General features: G+C 42.9%; 1 protein-coding gene across 4 annotated transcripts in view; it reads left to right on the top strand.

The window, feature by feature from the left end:
- The window catches only part of LOC143369456 (putative RNA methyltransferase CG11342), a 44,917-nt gene that overhangs the window by 10,545 nt on the left and 10,436 nt on the right, over positions 1-23,936 (top strand). The window contains exon 1 of one of the 4 annotated variants that reach the window (XM_076813419.1): positions 21,866-21,894. The exons of 2 other annotated variants lie outside the window; for them this stretch is intronic. The gene's annotated coding sequence lies outside the window, so the exon portion shown is untranslated. Of the gene's footprint in view, positions 1-21,865; positions 21,895-22,861; positions 23,411-23,936 lie in introns of those variants that run through there. One more of the 4 variants, XM_076813418.1, reaches the window with a different exon arrangement.

Here is a 23,936-nt window from a genome sequence, read left to right on the forward strand (position 1 = left end):
TTAATACGCTGTTGCATTAAATCTAAAGAATATGACACTCCATTTACCGCGAGGAAGATAATGCGTGCCGCGATAACGAGTTTAGTCATGTTGGGTTGCACCCGATCGTGGACTGAGATTTATCAACGGGTACCCGCGATTTATCGACTAAAGAGGGGAATAACGAACGGTGCGTCCGCTATTCTAAGATCGAAAGTGGAGTACACGTAATGGGATAGTGAGATCATTTACTGGGCACGTTTACGGTTCTAGTGGCGTCGTTTGTTGCACCTTGTTGCATTTAGTAACTGCAGGCGTCGTTGCAATAGTGCGTCGTATATGTACGAGTATAAAAGAGGATGGATTACGCTCATCATTGAAATATTTCGGTGGTGCAATATTTTATAAAAAAAAGAGAGCATTCAAAGTTTTACTGTCGACTATGTGTCTACAGAGCGAGTTACTTAATATGATGACTTCAAAAAAGTGCTACCAACGAAAATGCCACTAAATTAAGTAGGACATCAACAAGATCGGCATAGTCGTCTCAAATCGAATATCCAATGTTTCCCCTACTTGAATTTTATAAAGTATAGGGGCGAACCGGGCCTGGCTACATGTCCCCTAGAAAATCCAATCTCCTCGCACACCATTGTCGCGAAGTGTGCAAAATAAATGACCGTTCCACGAGCAGGAAACAAAGCAATGCCGGCGGGTAAAATTCTGATACATTCCCTGAGAGTTACGTGTGTTTCCATAAGAAGGATTGACACGACCTACCGATCCACGGATCGATCGCGAGCTTTGTGTTCCCGATGGAAACGTTGACCAATGTAGATCAAACATGCCGTTACGCTTTTTCCGATGCTGGTTGCGCGACGTAATGCAACTTTCCACGGGAACGCGGTTCGCTGACACGGCTGGCTGATCGATTCGCTGCTACCACCTAGCTGGGAATTCCAATCGTGGAAAATGCTGGCACTTCACGCGGTTGACCGTGAAACCTACCATTCCCCCAAACCACTCGACTCCTATTAAAATAATGTCGCCCCTAGTGCTTGACCGTCGCGCAATACTTGCGCAAACGAGCGGCGAGCTTCTTTTCTAGCGTGTCACGCAGGGGGATTATTTTCACTCGCGTGTACGAACTATATAATATAAACATAAGATGCTTTATTCACTAACAAGGGGAGGACACCATGTGGTAGACATCGATTTTGACGAGCCTTGGCACGATGGATCTATGTCGAAAATAAGTAAATAGGTGTCCGAGCGTTTCTGCCAATGGGCTTTAATAATAGAGATATTTACATGGAAATTAGTAAAAATTTCATAGTGGCCGTGGAGTTTTAGTGGGTAAACATCCTATAGCTACCCTGGCGTTCGCGGGGAATTCCCTCTGGAGGAGTCGGGGTGCCTTTTGATGATATCTTCAAGTTAAAAAATCTTTTTTTTTATAAATTCTCTTTTTTAACTTGGGAAAATCTTCAGGAGCCACCCCGACTCCTCCAGAGGGGAATCCCCGCGGGCGCCAGGGTAGTTGTGGGTTCTTTACCCACTGAAACCCCACGGCCACTATGAAATTTTTAATAATTTATATAAATAAAAATTTCTCTCGAATTCAACGACATGGAAAATATTTAATCTTGGCAAGGGTAAAAGACGTCGGTTTTTAGTTTGAAGTTATTAAAAGGTATGGAATAAATTTTTCAATTCCCATGATTGGATATTGAGCGTAAGTCTGTGTTGCGTTTATTTGACTGTGAGCTAAATGTTAATTATACTTACGATTTTTGGAATTTTTCATTCAAAGATCTTATTTATTTCAATTTGTTGAAACTTTCGATACATATTTAAAAAAAAGTAAAAAAGACTTTTTCGTATGAAGCAATGGCCGCGGAGCAAGTAATTTACGAGTAATTCGAAGTCATAAAATTAGTTGCGTCGCCCTGTATCAGAGATTCCTGATTGAAACGCGAGAAAGAGGAAATTAAGTAACGTCACGCCGATGGCCGAATGTCGAAGCCACTTAGTACCGATTATGTTACAACACAACGGTTTATGAAACACGGCTCCTCCTTTTGGAGGCTTATTATCACCGCAGAAGTGGCCTCCACGTGTCGATTTGAATATTGCTCTCTTAGCTAGAGGCTCACGGTTGCATCACGTTGTATAATGTATTTGTGTAACTTGGGGCACATTTCTCGCGAGGCTGACCGATGGGTACGCCGGAATATAAATTGTGATTATAACAACCATTGGGAAATGGTAATCGCTTTGTCGAATCCGACACTGGGAATCGTTAAGGTGAATGTCCCAATTTCTGCTCAGGTCCCCATTTCTGATCATTTCGTATTTTTCTTATTATACACCTCCTTTATGACGAGTTATCTCTTAAATGAGCAGAAATTGGGACATTCACCTTTCCAAGTGTCTAAATTGCCAAAGCGTTAAGATCTGTCGGAATTTAGAAATGGATTAATGCCCTTGACGTCTTTAGAGTCGCCCTAATTCTGTGAAATAGGACACTCCAATTTCCTGAATTGGAGCATCTGTCTCGTTCAACACTGCGGAGTCTGTTATTAAATATAGATTTAACTGTTACCAGATATACCTATACTGCCATTCATAGGACGTCTACTCTGTGCGGAATAATTGCGAGAAACGCTGCGAATTTATCGAAGGACTTTGAGAAACTTTACATTATTTGGTATTTTAAATTAAAAGCGGTGGAAAGTACTGAATCTTTACCAGTGATTCCCAACCTGTGGGTCGCCAAGTGTTTTCTGTGGGATCGCCACGATTATTTTTAGTTGGCGATCTTTAGCCTTTATTCATTTCAATTATCAAGTTAGAATTATATTCTGAAATACCTATTCTTTATGTGTTTTCGTTACCTTGTTAAGTTTATCTTACAACACTTATGAACGGCAGTGCTCGCAATTCCGTCGGAAGTAATAGAAGCGTGTTTAATATTTCAGTGATGCAATAAACGTTTCCAGTACTGTACAAATTGAACCCAATCGAAGGGACTGGGCAACAATTGAATACAGAAGCTTGCAGTCGAGTGCACAAAAGCAAAGCAGCAGTTTCCACGATTAATTCGTTTGAAATCCGAAGAAACCCCCGCGACTAACTGCGCTTCCCAAACCGACATCCTCCCCAACAGATCACCACCGACAAAAAGCAAAAACGTGATTCCTCCTAATTCCTCTTTAACGAGCCATATAATTAACAGCACGCTCACCAAGTTCCCCAAAGCGTCGTTAGAAATTGCACAGCACCGAGATCCTCGAGGTTCATCCCCGACAAGATTTACGATCCAGAAAGGGCAGCCAGTGGTTTCCTTAATTACGAGAAGCCCGCAGTACCAGTTAACGAACGGTTCAAGCACCTTCGGCGAGAGTGACGAGGCTCGGCCTCGCCGTTCCGAGCGATAGCCGGGGATAAAAGTGCGCGCACACGATCTGTGGATGTCGGCCTCCATCCTCCACGCGGCTCCTCGGCCTCGAGACGCGTCTTTGGCGAGAACGACCGCGAGTCGTGGACTTGGAAATGGTCACGTTCCTTCGATTAAGCTACTGGCCAGTACATAGCTGGCGGAGCGGCGGCGAGGCTCGAAGGCGCACGCACAACGACTTCCGGTGCGAGTTTGTCTTCCTTGAAAGGGATTACGAGCATAATGGGGACTAAGCGGCCGATGGAGCTCCGCCTCGAGGCCCCTCCGCGACGGAGGCGGGCTTGTTTGCGTGCACAGGACTGTTATCTGTCCCCGATAGGGACCCCCTTGTGCCAGGAACAGGAACGCGACACGCGGAAGTCCCTAGCTGGCCTGGCAACTCAGTTTCCGGCGATAGGTGCCCTTTATCGGCCGCCCCCGGAAGGCTCCTCGATTAAGAATGCTTTCCTTAGGGTCTGCGTCGTGTGTTCATGGTGGGAAGTTGGATGGTTTTAGCAGACTACGCGGTGAGGGCTGAAGGAATGGTGGTTGTTATTGATGGGCTGAGGGAGATGCTGTTGGTGTTGGGGTGGTGGCAATATTCCATAAAAGTGCTAAGACAAAATGTACTTACGTGCTCTAAATACTAAAATTCTCGGCTAAAACCACAAAATGAACGCATAACGCTCGGTTGTGTTACTAAAACCGACGGTGCTAATATCGCGAAGCAGCTCTCGCATGCTGTGGCTTACCAGATTTGTCGTTCAAAAGATTTTACTTATGTTACAATTCACCCCGTGTTACAACCTACCCCGGTCTCCCCTGTTTAGTGTGGTGTTTGGGTACTTTGAAGTTTGATATGTTTCAGTCACTATTGGCAATATTGCGACGCGATCTGGAAAATATTATCCACTGTATTCTTGAAGCTTCCTCTTCAAGATATCTGTTTTGGGAAATCGAACGATCTCGAGAGCATTTGAGGAAGGATTAATCTTGCAGCTGGTGTAGTCCAAGCACGACGAGTCACTAATTTTTCAGTTTATTTTATTTTAATTATTGCTTCTAATTTTGTACAACTTTGAGTAAAATATCTCATTGAAGGCTTACCTATGATCAGATTCAAGCACGTTTGTATACGATTAGAAGCCCCATTGCTCCTCCATATTAATTAAAGTAACAGGATCAGAATTTACGTGGAGAGACAAAGGAAAGCTTGCCGAGTGAAACGCAAACATTTAATCGTCGATAGTTTTTATGACGAAGTGCTGAAACGTCGTGAGTCAGAAATGCGCAGGCTGTCGATGAGTCGATGATAAAAGCAAGGAAATCGTTTAATAACACGTTACAGGTAGCGTGGCGGTGATAAATTGTAAGACTGCAGAGCGGCGTGATCCGCTATCGGTTAGCCAATAAAGAAAACGGCTTTATGTTTCGTTCAAAAAACTCCACCACTTAATCTTCCATTGACATCGCGCCGCGATGATAGACGCAGACGTTTTAGGGGAAAAAAGTCGCCGATAAGCTGATAGCTTTCTGCTGGGAACAACGGGAGATAGGCTGTAGTGTGAACGAAAATATTTTACACCTTATCTCCTCATCCTTCGAAGACTCGGGACTGAGGAGACGAAGGGAACGAGGATGCCATGATTAATTAATTACATACCAGCTTTACATACCCTTAAGGGCTCGGATCAACGCATCTCCTACGTGGAACTACCAAAAAATTGTGTCCCTCGCGTCAAGACCCCCTAATCAATAGAAGCCAGCGGAGAGCTTGCAAGGAATAAACTTCGATTCAAAGTAACTCCGCTAAAAATAGAAACGCCACCAAGAATTACGCAAAATGTTTATTCCTCGTCACAAGTAAATTCTTAGGTACAATTAGACACCACTTGCCGTGTCCTCTTCCCTAGTTACCGCACAAATTACCCAAATCTGTCTAAAACAGAGGAGGGGCAGAATTAACAGCGTCTGACAAACCTCAAGCTCCATGCTCGAAGAGTGCTCTTTGTCGGTCCACCAGCTCAGGGATCGTGGAACGGTGGCTGGGGATTTCGGAAATCCGATCAACGCGGAGATTAAAGGGAAGCCTGTAGATAGACGCGATTATGCGCGGGTGGCGACCTCACCGCAGCTGCATCTTTGTCGAGCGAATCAAAGGAAGGCCGGGCCTCGAAACCTCGGCGACGACCTGGCCCGAGGTGGATTGCGACATTCGACAATGACAAGACGATGCCCATTCACCGTGAACATCCGTGAACATCGAACCTGCGACACTTATGGCGGACACCAGCGCCACGTTGCTCGCCCGGGGCTTAACCCTCCGTGGACGAGGGTGAATATCACAACAGAACAGCCCCCCCAGCTTTCGTTCTCCTCGTCCTCGTTTCCCGTGTTTCCTGGTTAACTGTGCTGCACAAATACAGGTCGAGAAACAGGATTACTCTTCGGGAGGAAACAAGGAGGAGGGGCTGTCCAATTTCAGGGATCGATTCTTCACGGTTTACGTTCTGGGAGGAGTAGCCGGGGAAGGAAACGATTCTATTTTGGAAGCTGCTTTTCAGGGTGTATCGGTGTCTCGGGTACACCTTGGGAGTGGCTTGGATGATTGCTCTTTGGCTCTTAGTGATTTAATTTGGCTTATCATGGTATATTAGGGGTTGTTCTTGGTGCGCTGTTGGTTTTAGATTTAGGTCTTTTGTTTGATGGTAATACTGCTTTTAATGAGATTTGTGGGGAGGGGTAGAAAGGTTGTTGCGAAATGTAGAAGGGTATTTTATACTTCGGGGATCTTACTGTACAGTGATTTACAAATGTATCCAGGTTTTTTCTTTGATGGTGCTGTTTATTAATGAGAATTTGCAGGGGGATTTAAGGAGGTTGTTGCGAAATGTAGAATTAAAATGTACTTTATATTTCAGAATTACGAAAATGGTGACTCACAAATTTGTTAGACTAGTTCTTCTTATTAAGCCCTACTATTTCGTCTCCTAAATAAAATTCTGTTATTCACTCTTGTTTGCTGTCAAACAGCACACGGCACGTACACATGCGCGCGCGCGCCGACACAGTGGCACACATCTACTCTACCAGGATCGATGAAAAAGCATCGCTATAAGGCGAATGTCCCAATTTCTGCTGATTTAAGAGGTAACTCGTCATAAAGAAGGTGTAAAAAATTTGTTTGCGACCAAAATTTGCAGAGTGATTGATTAATTCTTTAATAATAAATCAACCAATTCAAAAACTATTTAAGAAAGATATTTCGAGATGTTTAACTGTTAGTAATTTGTAATTAAATATATAATGCTCTAAACGTCCGTATTTCTGCTCATGAAAAATAGCGATGTATGTATTGCTCCAAGCTCGTGCAAATAATTTTCTTGCAACTATAGCACAAACGTAACGCGTATAATAACAAGAAAAATACGAAATGATCAGAAATGGGGACACGAGCAGAAATTTGGACACTCGCCTTAGAGTCTGCATTGCGCAAAATGCACCTGCGTGTAAAGAGTCCTCTCTTCCACTCCCAAAACAGGCGGATCACACATGAAATATCTGATTGTAGGTAATAGTAAATATTTTTTAAATCTTCCTTGGCTTGGCGGACGTCGTAAACAAATAGCACAGTTACGAATTCCGTTATCAAATACTCCACTGATATTAATATCAGCCTGAATAGTATAACACTGGAATAACCATTGAAGATACGTTGGGAAACTATTCCAGAGAGAAATACATGTCGCAATGCAGATCTTCAGGAACCTACAATCTTGATTAACATTTTCTAACATTTTCCACTTAAAATTGGAACACAAAAAAAGCGGACCGCTCGCACAAGTTTTATATTGCTTGCTTTCACTTCGCAAGCAAGGTGCTGGAATATTCGTTTAAATCTGCAAAGAAACACGCGTGTCTTCTTTCGCAATGGGTTCACCTTAATACAAACTGAAGTGTCACACTGTTAATTAACTCTCCAGATGATACAGAGGCTGCGCGACGAACAAACGTCTCATTCAGCTGCTGGCAGAGCATTTACCATTTGGTTGAGATCATCGGCCACAGACACTGCTCCAAAAAGGTTGAGAGAGCAACGAGTTATACGCTTCGAGTACGCAGCTGATAAAGGCTCGGCGTTCCAAGAACGATTGTTGGACGGATATTCCTTACTTTGACTGCAGATAAGGATTGCAACGTACTCGGCTTACGAAAGATTCCAATTGGAAGGCCTCTTGCGAAACAGTTCCTGTGATATAACGAGAAGCTACGTCGCGAAATGGGGAGCTTTGGACGCCAACGTTATGGACCCAAATTGAAAGTCAAGCTAATCGAGCATCAATTCGATTGGATCGTAAAGTGATTCGCATTTTAGAAAAATTAAGATTCGCGTGGTACACACGGTTTGCACGCGAGCGGGGTGTTGTATACCGTGTGGAATATTGTATATTATATGCAAATGGAATTATGTAGTCAAAATTGAGCTATGAATATTAACCCATTAGCCGCCACTATCCCCAATTGGGGATTTTGGAATTTTACGTGCACCACTCGGCGCCAAAAATATATTTGGTACGCCTGACAGTTTAGTTTCATTCTATATATATATCAGTCAATATTGCGTGTAGCAGAGAGTGTGTGTTCTGTGGCTTGTTTATTTACAACAAGCGAACAAATTTGAAATGCGTCTGTCAGTTGAACGGAATAGAATTGTCATTGCATCGGGTTACCTGTGGACTGTATGGAAAACTGGCATGAATTACAGCTATTTTTGTATGTATCAGATAAAGCATATAATAAAAGAAATAGTTTCTTATTAGTTTTCTTTCATGCAACCTGCCACAATCCCCATTTGGGACTTTTTAAGAAATCTCGAATATTTTCCAGATAAAACATAAGTTGAATATAATTATACTGTTACGCAACTTTTTGTGCATATATATATAACTTATCCGGCCAAAAATTAAAAAAAAAATTGACAGCTAATGGGTTAAGATCGATATTGAATATTTTGTAGGTCTGGAAAGTCAGGATTAACAGGTGAAAATGAATAGGATCACCACTACTCTCTTAATGTGACTATTTTCACAAAAAAAAAATAAGTACAATTTTCTTTTTATAAAATCAGAATCTAAATTTCGAGCGAAGTCGAGTAGTGAAGCTAGTATCTGCTAGAAGTTTACAAGTGCTAATGAATTATTCCCTTATTCCATACACAGGAGAACTAAAAAACTGCGCCAAAGTCAAATGCCTACTGTATTATATCTGACAAGAGTTGACAAGTGTTAAAAAATAATTCCACATACCTAAGAAGCAAAAACTGAACCAGATCAATAACCCCAGCAGCCCCGACGATTGCAGAAGCCTGACCCGGAGAAAATCGACAGAAAAGTGGAGTAAGGACACCAAAGGGGGCTGCTTTCCTTCGTTTTCATCGCGTTTCCTTTGCAAAAATTGCGCCCCCCGGTTGCCGGGGCCCAGGCACGAGGCGGATGCGAGTGGCGTACTTAGGCATTCGTGACGCGAATGTGGTACGAATTCGCGTGTCCGGAATGAACGTCGATCCGCGAAATCCACCACAAAACAGCCTACGCATCCTGCAACGTGGAGGGATACCGGTCTAAAGTCCGGGACGAGGGACCGAAAAATTCTGGAACCGGTTCGTCAGCATTTTCGCTCGTGTCCTGGCCACGACTCGAGAAAGGATAAATAGTCGAATGGAGAAGCTTGATGGGAAAGGAAGAGGAGGCCGCAGGAGCTGTTCCTCCGGCGATGCAAACGAGACGCCAACCGCTTACAATAATTCTAATCGATTTTTTGACACGCAGCAAGAGTACAGCCTGCCCGCCTTCACTTTCCCTTAATACTGGAGAAAATAAAGAAATTCAGACAGGGTTGAAGTTAGTATCTGATAAAAGTTTACAAGTGCTAATGAATTATTCCCTTATCCCATACACAGGGGAACTAAAAAGCTGCACCAAAGTCATATGCCTATTGTATTATATCTGACAAGAGTTGACAAGTGTTAAAAAATAATTCCACACACCTAAGAAGCAAACATTGAACCAGATCAATAACCCCAGCAGCCCCGACGATTGCAGAAGCCTGACCCGCGGAAAATCGACACAAAAGTGGAGTAAGGACACCAAAGGGGGCTGCTTTCCGCGGCGTGTTTCCACGTTGGTATTTTCAGTAAAGTGTGAAGCGTCGAAACTACCTTCCAGCGTCCCCGAATGTTTGTTCAGGGCAAGTGAAGCGAAACTTTCCGGGCAGAGCCGATCGATTTGAGAGGCCTAGGGTGATTTGAAGGGGCAGTTTTCAAAAGCTTCCGCCACTCCAAGTGTTAGTCTTCCAAATACATATCTGTACCAAGGCGAGTGCACGAATCGAATATAAAAGTTTCTCGAAACTTGAGTAGGTATCTAATGCTGGAAAAAATTTGTTAAGTTCATAGCGAAGGAGGCCAATGAATAATTCCCGCGTTACGCGAAGCTTTGAGAAGAGAAGGAGGTAGGAAGACTACGCACCTAGAGGAATCTAGCTACATTAATTTAAATTTCAATTTAACAATTGGCAGATTTTAAAGCTTCTCCGACCCTAGTGCCGCTTTGCAGTGGCGCGTGTCCTTTTACCGTCCAATCAGGAAACACCAAATTGTGGAATGACTAATAAGCGACTGGAGACCCCGGAACGTTCGTTAGGCGCGTCGATCGACCTTCGTCCTGGGAAGGAAGACAACCTCGTGGAAAGGCCTCGACCAGCCAGGGCAGGGACGAGGGGCCCCTGGGAAGGATACGCGGATCCTCCCACGCGCAAGTGGCGTTCAGGAACGACGGAAAGGCGGTGCTGATGATGAGATAAAACCCAAAGATACCGGCTGGCCGTATTGCAATGGACGCGCCGCGGTTTCTGTTATCCATCCAGGAACTCGTGCCGCGCGGTACACCGGCTCCTGCGATCTCGCTTTCTCCGCGGACTTTCGGGAAAAGCTGATCGGCACGAGCCGTCTACTAGCCAGATCCGTGACCTTTCTGCATCTCGAGATCTGCTTTCTACTGTAGAGCCAACTGGCGAACACGACACTTGGACAATCGAGGTCCCGATTTTTTTGACAGGCTCGAAGGACAATGCAATTTTTAACTTCCTTGTTATACGATTTAGCGCAACATTTGCTGGCCCTTCGTTTTAGGTATCTAATCCTTATTTTTTTAGTTTAGCAATGTGTGGAAACTATCGAAAGTCGTACCTCACCTTTCTCTTAATTGCGATATTGTATTTTAAAACAGGTTTCGGTTAAAATTCTGTATAAACCTCGTGTTACTGAGATAAATGGAGACTTTACGATTGTGAATGACTTTCGCAAGCCTCCTTAATCACCTCGCCAAGATCTCCGCTTAATTGCAACGAAGCGTTGATGAGAAAGAAGCTGAGACGATTTTCGAGTAGAGCAGGTCCGAGAATTATAAACAGCATAAAAAGTCCTATCTTTTTTTGCAAACCACAATTCGGAATGAAATATTCCATCTTAAAAATTCTGTTTACCTTCGTGAACTGGGGTAAACAATACAATAGACGCGAATTTATGCTTTCCAAATTTGCATTTAATACCACCATGGTAATTAAATATTAACCAATACAACGGAATAAAATAAACTGAATAATACACAGAAACAGCTATTATTGATAATAAGGGGCTAGGGCAGATGGGCTGGCCCAATTTTTTTCCGAAACCGAGAATAATGTGTCACGTGTAGCGGTGCGTCTTTCCACGCGGCAGCACTGGCACACGTTTCCAGAGGGTTGCGGTCAAATTAAAGCGAAACGAGTCGGATCCCTTGTGTCCGCCTTTCTCGAGACGTCAGCATCCTCTTCCTCGTCCGGTTCCCTATAGCAGCTGTTCACGGCTGTATACATGCACCACGGAAAATAGAGCCCACAGTCGAGCAGAATGCGCGTATCCATTCGAGAAATTCGTTTCATGAAAAACTCCCTGGCTCGGAGGCCCGGGATGTTACGATATTATATATTCGTCTCAGGTACGGGACAATCTTTTCATGAGGAGACTGTCGAGGAGCTCGGTGCCTCCTTGTCCAAGCTTCCTTTATTCCAGCGTTTCCAGACATCACTCGAACCCGTTCCCTTTCCTTAGGTACGCTGGACGATTTTGCGAATAAAAATCAGGGACTTTGGATTACAGAGATTTGTGTTTCTAATTCACAGTTGGGTATTAACTGAATAAAAAATTATTTAAACAACGGATCGAATGAAAGTTACTTTATCTGTAGATTGGTCAGCGAATAAATTTAATTTTAAACCCCGGTCAACTTTATTCGACACATGAATAATTTTTTTTTTAACTTTTATTCGTTGTTCGAAATTTTTATTTAAATAAAACTTTGGCCTATTTCCGTCCCAATTACTTTCCGTGGTGTTCTACGTACATATGTGCTTTTAAAGAATCAGGTGTGTTTCTGTTTTAAACTAATAACGGCGTGCGAAAAATGAGTTAACATCGGATAAGTACTCCTCGCAAATCTAGTATCCCGACATTCGAATTTTCATTTCAAACGTCGTCAACCTTTTAATAGCAACACTGATCGATGGATTTTCGACGTGATCAGTTAGCGCTTTAAAAATTCATTCCCCACGATTTCTTACTTCCCCCATCTGAATCTTACGATTAGCTTGGGAGGCGCAATTCGAAAATTCCAAAAGGCGATTCACTGTGCCAAGAATTTGCCGCGGCAAACGTGCCATGGTAACGGAACCGTGCGACTTCCCGATGAATCGTCATTACGTAAATTCCGATTGTTTCAGCGACACCGCGACGATCGGCACGCAATGACTGTGACGTCCCCGTGCGCTGAGCGTTGCACCGCGGCTCGCGTAAATATTCCACGGGAATGCGCCCACTGATTCATAGGCAACAATAAACACCATTCCGCGGAGCACGCGAGCCGATGGTTGTACCGATGATAATCATCGCCGCGGTTGCGTCACTCCATCGGTTTGAAAATAAAACGAAGGCGACGGAAAAAATAGGGGAGAAAAAGCGGAATAGATTGATACCGACCGGCCACGTGCTTGCCTGGGGAGGAATAACTCCGTCTGTATGATTGCTAATCATCGATGCAGGTACACAACGATTACGTGCGCGGATACACGCGGTGAATTCCCAGCAATCGCACGATTCGATCGCCGAGATTATCGGTAATCCTTTTCGGGGGTTTTTCTACGATGCTTGGAAGGATTGAGGATTATTTGCGCGGATGATGTGGCAGTTCGTAGCCGACGAGGGGAATTATTGACGGGACTATGCTAAATAGTATTAATTGGTGCGCCCTATGTTTGGAATATTTTAGAATGAAGAAAAAGGAGGAGAAAAATGTTTTCTCTAAAACTATTGTGGTGAAACTTTAAGAGGCGTTCGGATGCTAGAAGTTCAATTGTTATTTAAAACAATAAATAACACGGTATAGCTATGTATACGCGCACTGTTTCAACGTCTAATTCTAATTAAATGAACGTGTAACATTAATTGAAGCTTCAATGTGTTATACCTGGGAGGTAAAATTGAAGTGCAAAAAGTTAAGGAACAGGCGCCTCCTGTTTGAGAGCAGTCAGTGTTGAATGGCGGAGCTGTCAGCAAGGACAGAGACGACCTGTGACACGCTTCAAAGCCGTCTAGCTGCCACCGCTGACAATGAACGCTGGATTCGTTGATTTTTCGAGGACAATTCGCGGGGAACGAGCGAAACGACAGTCACGGGAGAATGTCGACCTCGGTTCGAGGCTCGCGTTCCCGCGTTTCGTGGTCCCCACCAGGCCAGATCGGGCCAGACGATGTTGGGCGCGCTTGCTTCAGGAACAGTTTGGTCGATGCAACGACTGGTTAAATATACGTCCATCGGATCGGCAACAGTTTTCACACCTACGCGCGTGTAGGTGCCGCTGGTGACGCAACAGGGGTGCAAAATCTGATCACCTACGTGCACGCTTTGCGCAACGGCGCAAACGATCTGGTGGCAGCCGTAGGGCACGGGGAGTGGTACTTCGGTTTTATGCGTGTAGCTCTGAGTTTTGAGAGCACGTGCTGGTGTGTGTTACACTTGCGAGTATGTAGAATTATGTGGGATTCTGTGTAATAATATAGAAGAATATAGATATAAAATGTAGAAAAATATAGAAAAATGTAGAATTCTATAGATATAAAATATAGAATTCCATAGATATAGAATAGAGGAAGAATATAGAATTCTATAAATATAAGATATAGAAAAATATAGAATTCCATAGATATAGAATAGAGGAAAAATATAGAATTCTATAAATATAAGATATAGAAAAATATAGAAAAATATAGAAAAATGTAGAATTCTATAGATATAAAATACAGAAAAATATAGAATTCTACAGGTATAAAATGTAGAAAAATATAGAAAAATGTAGAATTCTATAGGTATAAAATATAGAATTCCATAGATATAGAATAGAGGAAAAATATAGAATTCTATAAATATAAGATATAGAAAAATATAGAATTCTATAGCTATAAAATATAGAAAAATATAGAATTCTATAAATATAAAATATAGAAAAATATAGAATTCTACAGATATAAAATGTAGAAAAATATAGATTTCTGTAGATATAGAATAATATATAATTACAATACAGATTATATTATAATATAGAAATCTTTATCATATACATATATTACATTATATCAATCCTGTATAATATCCAGAGTTCTCTTGTTTAATATTATTAAAATAAATTTGTAGGATAATTGGAGGAAACGTCCATACTACTTAGTGGCCACGTCAGTTTTGATTACCAGTTGCTTTTAAAACCTATTATATATTAAAAGATATGAACCGATGAAGTTGTCTGATCTGAGATGGGAAGTGTAATATTTAAATAGACCCTTCTATGACATCACCTTCGATCTTTCTAATCGAAATTATCATACACTCTTATAGTTGACATGGCTCGACACGTAAAATACGCATGTTTGATGTTGAACAGAAAGAGTAAAGTCGCGATTGGTTCGTTATCAACTGAAAAACGGTTAAACGCTCAGTGTCGGCCGTAAATCAGTCTTAATCAGGTGACCCACAATTTGCTTCGAATTAAACCATTAAATTAAACTGCTGCGCTGCTCGAGAGATATTGCGGCACTCTATTGCACATACTTCTACCTTTTAGGATTCTAACTGCCAGCTACGCAGACTATGTAGCAAAGCCCAAGACCTATATGGCGTGCCTACGCTATTTAGTATGGGGATATTTACTGCGACGTTCTTGTTTTTAATTTCTGATTTATAGCTCCGGTTTGATTACTCAAACTTACTGTCGGTCGATTATTCTGGGTCAGGCTTGGGAATTATTTAAGTACCACAATCCAGAAATGATTATCCAATTAATACGTTACCCTATTTCATGCAAAATTACTTTCAAACACACGCGAGCTATCTTATTTCAACAAGCAAATAATTCTCTTCTCAATTTTTATCTTCTTTTGTATTTGAATAAGTGTCTCCGAAAATTTTCCAAACTCAGGATCATATTCTGCTATTTGATTTGAAACAGTTAACTGAAGTGAAAACATTAACATTAGCACAGAATAAAGTTACCTACTCATTACTCCTTCAATTCATTATTTCAAAATATTATTTATCATTTTATATTTTACATAATTTTTGCCCAAGTCTGGTGTAGGTAATCAGGCTCCCACTGTCCACCCGGATTAACAATAGGCGTCCAATACGGGCCCTGTGGGCTTAATGAACAAATATCAATCAGTTTCAACAACACACGTATACATTTATCTACACACTCTCCATTGAATACATCTAAAAAACGACCCAGGTCCCATCGCTACCGATTATCGAAAACGATGAACCATGGCTTCATGCTGGTGGTAAGAGTTACGGCTCTGCGGTCCAAAAATACGCCAGTTCGAAAGTCCGATAAACCGTTGTCGAGCTCCCAAAATGTCTATTATAGTGCGGCGGTGGTCCCTCCCCTTCGCGTTCACGGTGAAACTTTGCGACACCTTGCTGCGTGGTCGCGGCAACGCGCCGGGAGCTGCTCTAACGTAACCGCCAGTCGAGTAATTGCAACGCCTCGCAACACCTTTCGACCAGCGTGCACGTGTACGGAAAAGCGTCAAGCTCTTCGGCGCCAATTACGATTCAGCGTAGGAAACACGGTCAGCCGCGGTAAGGTACATATTTAGCCCATCGCGGCGCGGCGGCTCGAACGCGTTCGAGCTGTTCGAGGGCTAGAGCCGTTCGAGCCAAGAAAAACGCTTGGTTCGTTAAACTTGGTGCTTGATCGATTGGGTGGTAGTTGAAGCGGCGCGAAACTGTCGGAGTGCTTTGAATAGACAGAGTGCGAGTTGAATGCGAGGTTGGATGTATTTCAGCTAAGTACTTAGGATTCGGCGAGTACTCAGACGAATTGAAACGCTTAAGCCGAGAAGAACTCGATGTTTGAAGTGGCTCGAGAAAGTTCATATAATTCGCGCCGGGTGGATGTAAATTGAACGTGACTTGCGATTACTCGAGCCTTCCTCCCTGATTTCAATGATTCCTGTCGCAGGTAACGTGCAAAGTTCATTTCGCACCACGAATTTGCGATGGCTCCCTACAGCCGAGCTCATCCTTCGCGCAAATAGATAGGTAACTCCCCAATGCGTGACGCAAAATTCCCTTCGTGGCATTGAAACACGCCGGAAACGCGATGTTGCAATCGTCGCTAGGAAGTATCCTACCTGGCGCTCCTAAGCGAGCCTAGCAGGTTTTACCTCTTGCAATCAGAATAGCTGCTAGAGAACAAGAAGCTTGAGCGAGCCGCGAGCTTAGAGCAGCGCGATCGACAGAGAGACAACCGGAGGATTGCTAAATCGCGTGTCATTGAAGACACTCGATCCTCCGATTATCCACGGCTAGGCAACTCCACGTCAGAATCCGGATCGAATGTGCGCTTGCTCTCGGCTTGCTTCTGATCTCACCGAAGATTTTTCCATCGCTGCAGAATGCAAAGCGTCCAGCATCTACTTGACTCCGTTTTTGTTCCGACGCCGGGCTCACCTTGAGTGTCACTAATTTCAACGGGAACGGAGAAGCGCGATGCGTTCATTGAGGAAAAGAAGCAAAGAGACGGCAGTCTGATCGATCCACCCCCTCCCGCGCCGAGCCTCTGTTGCAACGCGGTGATGCAACAATACGGCCGGGACAAAAATATGAATAACCGTTATCGCGATATGTTTCATTGAATGTTGCGAAACACGTGCCAGCGAGCATTGTGTTCGCAACGGCTCGTATTATCTAACGTTATCTCTGTCCTCTTTTTCCCTTCAGTTTCTTTCCTTTCCTTGGCCAATTAAATGACGAAATGCTTCGAGGGAAGATTAACGGAGAAAGCAAGCAATGCCACAGTTTTTATGCTTCTTGAACCCGATTGCCCCGTGGGTCAGGTCGAGGCAACAATGTTGCGAGGCTGATAAGCGAGCTGCGCTCTGCGAGCGCGAAAGAAAAATATGGATCCGTCGAAAACAAATTCCCAAACACAGCTGTTTACGCATCGTCGGCACGCGATTAGATTTTAAATACCAAAATTGCGATTCTGCGCAGGGTTTTTAATGCTGCGGAGCTTTTAAACCTCGGGGGGCTCTTCTGTCCCCCGTAATTGGAACTGACTGTAGCTAAAAAAGTAGGCACTTCTTGGAACGGTATCTCCCCTTTTATAATACTCCAAATTCACCTACGCCCTTCCCCATATAAGGTAAGTTAATGAAAACACATTAGAAGTAGGTATTTGAGAATATAATTCTGACTTAATAATTGGAATAAATAATTGCTAAAAATCGTCAGCTAAAAGTAACCGCGATGACTACCCAGAAAACACTCTGCGATCCACGGGTTGAGAACCACTGCTGTAGAAGTATCTGATTTATAGCGCTTCAAAGTTTATTCTCCTGCAGAATTTCAAATTTTGGACTCTGCGGGTTTCCCTTAAATCCTTCGGGTACAAACAGCAGAAGACCCAGCGTTAAATATGAGCTACCATGCGTCCAGAAATGGGACCTAAGGCCCCTTTCTCACGCGACACTTCTCGCAACTGGTGCAGCAAACACATTCACACAGTTTCTCTCCACCGCCACCGTTTTCGCCGCCACGGGCAGATATATAGCTCGAAGGATGACTGGTTTAAAAAAACGTGTTTGAAAAATACATGTTTGAATTGCGTATCAAACTTATCAATTGCTTTTAAATCACCCATATAATTACTATTATACTAAAGCGAATGCGTGTACCTACATTAAAGATCTTTTTACAAATGTTATTTTTTATCAAATAAGCGGCTCCTGTTATTCGACAAATTCCTACAAAAAATTATATTCTAGAATAATCATCTATATAAAGGGCGGCAGAAAGTTATTTCTGCCGAGCGGCGGAAGAGCTAGATTGGGCCCTGGAACGGGCCCAAGTGAAGCAGGTCGGCGTAGAGAATCGAATTTCCAAGTGTCGAAGTGGAACGAACGATCTAGGGCGAGGGGGAATGGCGGATTTTATGGATCTCGTTATCAGGGCCGTTTCTCAATCGGGCCGCGGTAGTGGCACGTGAGCGAGCCGAGCCAATCCCCTCGTGATCGTGAACGAGGCAGCGCGTCGCTGTTTCGCAACGGCCGAGCCACGGATCGGTCCCTCCATTCCGCACGATAAACCATCGTACCCGTCCCACCTTCTGTCTCCTTTTTTTTTCTCTTCTCCTCGACACCGACCTTCGCGGCGACTACCCAGACACGTTGGGTTCGATCCAGCCAGGACCACGTCACGCGTGCTCTTTGCAATATCGATTTTCGAGGCCGAGCCGATCTTACGTTTCTAATCCGAGTTAACGAACCGTTGCCCCATCGCGCGGGCCACAGGGTCACGTTCATCGTTCTCATTGGCGACTCGAATGGTTGGAGGTGCTCGCGAGGGGGTGTGCAGGCAGTGAGACTGACTCCCTGAAATTATGTTTATTAACCCTTGAACGGCGGGTAGCTTGGTGCAGGGGGTTGGACGCGGTGTCGATTTTGGGGCGGAGTTTCGTTTGTGTGCATCTCGGGCAGGGACGGTTTGTGTATAGGTTAAAGGAGGCTGGAGTCTGGGGAAGAAAAGTTTGAGGGTGACAAATTTTAGGCGAAAGAAATCCGGAAGGGTTTAAACCCTAGTAGCATTTATTGCTGGCATTTTGATGGCCAACTAACTCCCAACTTGGGGATACTGTGGGCCAACCAGAAATGCTGCTAGGGAACACAGAGGCTTGAGATAACTTTAAAAGCAATTCACTTCTTTTTCATACAGCGAACTAGCAATAATTCATGTATGAGTTGTCACATGGAATTAATTCTAAAATTGTTTTGACTCTTTCAAATTAAAATATTCAATGATATTTCGCGGAAGGGGTGACAGTGCTGTCCATAGATCTTGGAGCAACTGTGGCGCCTCGTTAAAGAAACAGCTAAGAGGTAGTGCATACCGCGATTTATTAAAAAAAAGATAGGAAACGAAAGCGGAAAATTGAATGGTTAGGATTAGTGTACACATATTCTGAAGGGTTAAAAAGGACAACTTATCGCGGATGTATCGAAACCGTGAAGGCAAATGGGGCACTAACCCCCTGAGTTTTCAGAAAAGTCGCTTATTTTTAAAAACTGATCTTCGTTAAGTTTATACTAAAAAGTGAATGTTTTTAAACTTTTGATCCGATTCGTCGATGTCATCGCCGAGGTTGCTTTTTCAATTCTACATTTTTCTTTACCGTCACCCCGAAGTTGCCCCCCTGGGAAAAAAATCCCCGGACGCCCTTGGTGTCGATTATTTCGTCGATCGCGGTATTCCTGGTAGGCAAGTCACGGGAAACTTTTTCGTTCACCGTTCGCGTGGCTTAGTAATTCATTTAACGAGAAAAAGGAGTGATATCATTCATTGTTCCGAAAGGTCGATCTTAAACGCGTCCCGCGCGAATTAGCATCCACGCGTTCGTTAAAACGACATCGACCGCGAGTCGGGCGGTTTTTAACAAGGAGCCCAGAGAGTTCGAAGGAAGCTGAGTAATGTGACTTCGATAACGCTCGAGTGTCTTCCATACATCATTGGCGGGATTATTTTTAATGCGGAGGAGATTCGGCGCGTTTTCTTGGGTACGTGTTTTTTCGAAAACGTGAAGTGCGAACTGCGCGATATAACGAGGATATCTTGGGCTTGACCCTCAACTGCTAATTATACGCAAGCTCTAAGTGTTTTATCTACGCGAAGTGATTACCTAATTTTTAAAGAACGCGCCGTGTAATTTTGCGAATTTCATTCGAATCTGAGGATGAGTTTTGATATTTCAGTCCTTATCTAAATCCCTGCATAAATATTCAAACGAAGTTTCTAATATTTCGAAGGCTACTCATGGTGTACAAAATAAAGATTCAGGGGAACCGCGTGTTGCGAAAATTTAATATAATTTTTGATACGGTGGCAATGATTATTTTCCTTAAGTTTTTGAAATTTAAGATTCACTCTCCAGATCTAGGCGGAAGATTCTGTGATTGTTTCGACAGATATAAGCATTATCCATCGTTCGGAGCTTAGAATTGCAACGAGGAAATGTTATACGAGAGTAGTGTTGAATCGTCTCATTGAAATTCCGTGGATAGTGGCCGTTGAGTGGCTAGAGTTCAGCGTTTAGAAGGATGGAGAGTCGAACTTGACATCGCACGAGGCTTTCCTCGTTGGTTCGGCGTACTCGATAAATCGTTTCGCGACGTATCCTTGCTGGAGTGACCCAGTTACACGGCTGAAACCCCTTGAAATCGCATGTACGAGAATTTATCGAGTGTGGCTGAAGGCCGCCGAGGAGAATCTTTTCTGTCGACGAGCAGATAGTAGTCGACGTACCTTGTCCAACAGAATCGAATGTTCGTTCAAGTGTTTCTCTTCTCAAAGAATAAGGACGCCCGAGATTACAATGTTTGCAGTGTTCAAGTGCGATCTGCGATCAAGATTTAATCCGACAACTATAAATACAATCGAGATGTATAGTTCGTTGCAATAATTAGTCGGGAAAGAAAGAAGTAAAAGGAAGCAAAATTAATTTATGTTTCTGTTGGTAAATCGATTCCTTAGAGACACTTTTGTTTAAGAAATATGTGAAAATAATGAATTTACGTGTACGAAAAGTAGATGTACATGTGTGAAATCGAGAGAGCATTAAATTTTGCTATTATTTCTTTGGGCTAATTGAGGAAAAGCTTGAATTAACTTTTGGGAAGTTAAATCAAGTGTTTTTTTTTTTAAATAATGATGGCTCCATTATTCTTCTTTCTTTAATATTCCAAAATTTGTCTTCTTAAAATTTTGTCTGCTGTCTGGGCACGGCTCAGCGAGATTTACATATTAATGAGCAGAAGATTTATTAGCCAGAACTGATACAGCGAATAGGAGAATGAACGTCTGAATTTTTTCCTGTACATATACTTCCTGCACAAGAAAACATGCAGCAACATTTTAACCGTTGCAACATTCCGTCACACCGCGTAGTAATTAAACGGTCTCGTTCTTTTGTAACTTCGTTTTTAACCGCTGCAGGAGAAATTAGAAGGGACAACGCGTGGAGCAAAATGCAGTGTAAAATGTAAAGAATTCCCCTCTGTGCAGGATGCAAGTGAGACGAAGCAGTGAGCATTCCACAGTTCTGTGAATTTCATTGACTGTAAATCAGAGTTGGGCAAAATCTAATCTAATTACAAATTACAAATTACGATTAAACTGTAATTGCGTAATTGATTACACATTATTTTCTGTAATCGTTCATTTAGATAGTTGACCAAACCAAATGGTCAGCTACCTGAATTAACAATTACAGAAAATAATGCGTAATCGAATTACGCGATTACAGTTTAATCGTAATTGTGACATTTGTAATCAGATTACATTTCGCCCAACTCTGCTGTAAATACTTTTACCGTTAACTTTTAACAATTAAATTTATGCGAACAAACCTGCGACTAACAGTATATTAACGATCCACTCCAACATTATTAAACCTTAAAGAAAAACGAGAGAATTCGTAATTCATAGAATACACTGAATCGAAGAGTCCTTATAGAAGGCTCTGTAATTGTTAAAATTAAAAAAAAAATTACCGAAAAATGTTTCACGTGCCAATGGTAATACTACGGCATAGAATTTGATTTTTAGCGCTTACAGTGTTTTTCACAACGATCCTTCAATTGTTGATCTTAAAGTCGCTATGCCGAATTTTTGCCTATTCCGAAGTTTCTTATTTAAACTAAGTACGGCAATAGATCACTGCTCCATCGACGAGCGACTAAACCGAAGCGCAGAGGGTCTAATTATCATCGCGTTGATCTGACAGTAGGATATCTGCGGCTCCCAAAGCGACCAGCCTAACTCAGTTACCGAGAACACGTAGGTATTCTTTCCCCTCGCGAAGAACTTAATGTGTCTTCATCCGCGATCCAGTTTTACTCGTTCTTCCTGTGGACCGTGGGACTTTTAACGGCAAATTAGAGACGAACCGGATGCAACGTATGTTTCACTGGCGCGCGTGTGCCCGCGGAAATTGCAATTGTGTGGGGGCGCGCGCGAAAGTTCTGCTTCTGACATCACCTTCCAGACGTTGCGCGTTCCAGCGGCTCTCTTAACTTCCGCGTTTTCTACGTTTTTCGTATATAATCGCCCGTAACGAAGTTTTGTCGCTAACTTTTCGTGCAACGTAGAAGGAACGATGCACGAGTAACTGCTTTCTTGCTCGCGTTTCAGCACCGTGCTCCGTTACGTCGACGATGGGTTTCGGGAGGAATTTGTTTCACTCGAGAATCGAAGTCTGAACAGATCACTTCCCACAAGGGACCGTCCTTAAATTACGCAGGGGTAATTCAAGTCAAGGCGTCAAAAAATTCATCCAAATCGGTGGGACCTATATCTCCAAAAGTTATTATCCTATTCGACAGAAACTTTTTTTATTTTGAAGAATATACTTCTGGCTAGGGGGGAAACCACAAAAAAATTACAAACATAACATTTTTTTTAGAAAATAACGACACTTGAAGTTTGAAATCACTTTTCCCTATATTTTTTATGTAAATGAGAAACAAAAGACCCAAGAAGAATTCTAACACTCATCGAATCTCCCAACACCTACCGAGATTTATAAAATTATTATCGACACTCGAGTAGTACATATTAGAATTAATTCACGTCTACTGTCCTATAATATGTCCTACAATTCACGTCTACTGTTCTATACAACTGACTCGAAGCGTTTGGAAATCCCTGTTTTTTTTTTTAATACACTGTTACACGAAATGCGCACGAACTCTACACGCGCACACCTGAATGAAATCAATGATTGAAATACCAAGCACCGGCTTCGTCGGAGGAAACTTAAGACTACCGAAAATTCGAATCGAAAGGAAACGTTCATCAAAACAGCTATCCGATGGCTGGTCGCGACGGGAAGCTCGTCTTGTAAGCGGCGCCGTCATATCCGGAATAAGAGCCGAGGAATTCTAATTCAGTCGAGGCCCAGGGTATCGTTGAAATCTGTTTGTTCAGCCGCTTCCACGATCCTTATGCTCATTGTTGCCCGCTAATCCGACGTATATCCGCGAGCCCTCCCCTCCCGCTTTGCCGACTGGTTAATTACGAATGTCGCTATCGGAAACGTGGGAATGTTCTCGCACGATCGCGCACGCGTGCACGCCGCTTATCACATCCGCGACACGAGCTGCTCTGTAACCTGACGCAATTTCCCGCGAAATTGATAACGCCTGGCAGCTTCGAGCTTATAGCACGACGTTCGCGCGTCAATTCGAAGAACAGCAGTGTTTAGTGCAGTAAAGAATTTGGGTCGGATGGGGAACGGCGTGTGAATTGTTAGGTGGGGTGCAACTCTGCGGGTGACGAAGATTAGTTAATATAGGTTAGTGGGTACTCTTGGTAATTCGAGGCAAATTAACTGTAGTTGCATTGCAAGTTAAAGTAATTCCTCTGAGCGCTGGGAGAGTGCACTTAGGTCTTCTTAACACTAGAATTACAAAATTAATGTATACATATTTTTACCAGATCAGTCAAAATGACTGGTTATTTATAAAATACGTTGTGCGAGGAAAATAAAAATTTCTTCGTATTCTTTTAATTTTTATATTGTTAAAAGATATATAGATAATATTCGGAGCTCGGAACTGGAGCGCGGAGCAGCAGAGCAGTGGGGTTTTTCCCGGAGCAGGAGCGGAGCCGGAACATGGAAAATTTTTATCGCTACTCTGCTCCAAATTTTGTTCTATTCTTTGAATTTTCTTTCATTTTATAAGAGCAGATGAATGAAACGTTTTTAATAAATACCAATTCTCAATTTTTCATCATTGAAATAATATTATACCGTAGGGCCGCGCAACCCCGTGTTAAGGAGGCATACTTTCTTTGCCCGAAAATTACGTATTCTTTAT

The sequence above is a fragment of the Andrena cerasifolii genome, chromosome 5 (assembly GCF_050908995.1).
Source record: "Andrena cerasifolii isolate SP2316 chromosome 5, iyAndCera1_principal, whole genome shotgun sequence".
In the NCBI taxonomy this organism is placed as follows: domain Eukaryota; kingdom Metazoa; phylum Arthropoda; class Insecta; order Hymenoptera; family Andrenidae; genus Andrena; species Andrena cerasifolii.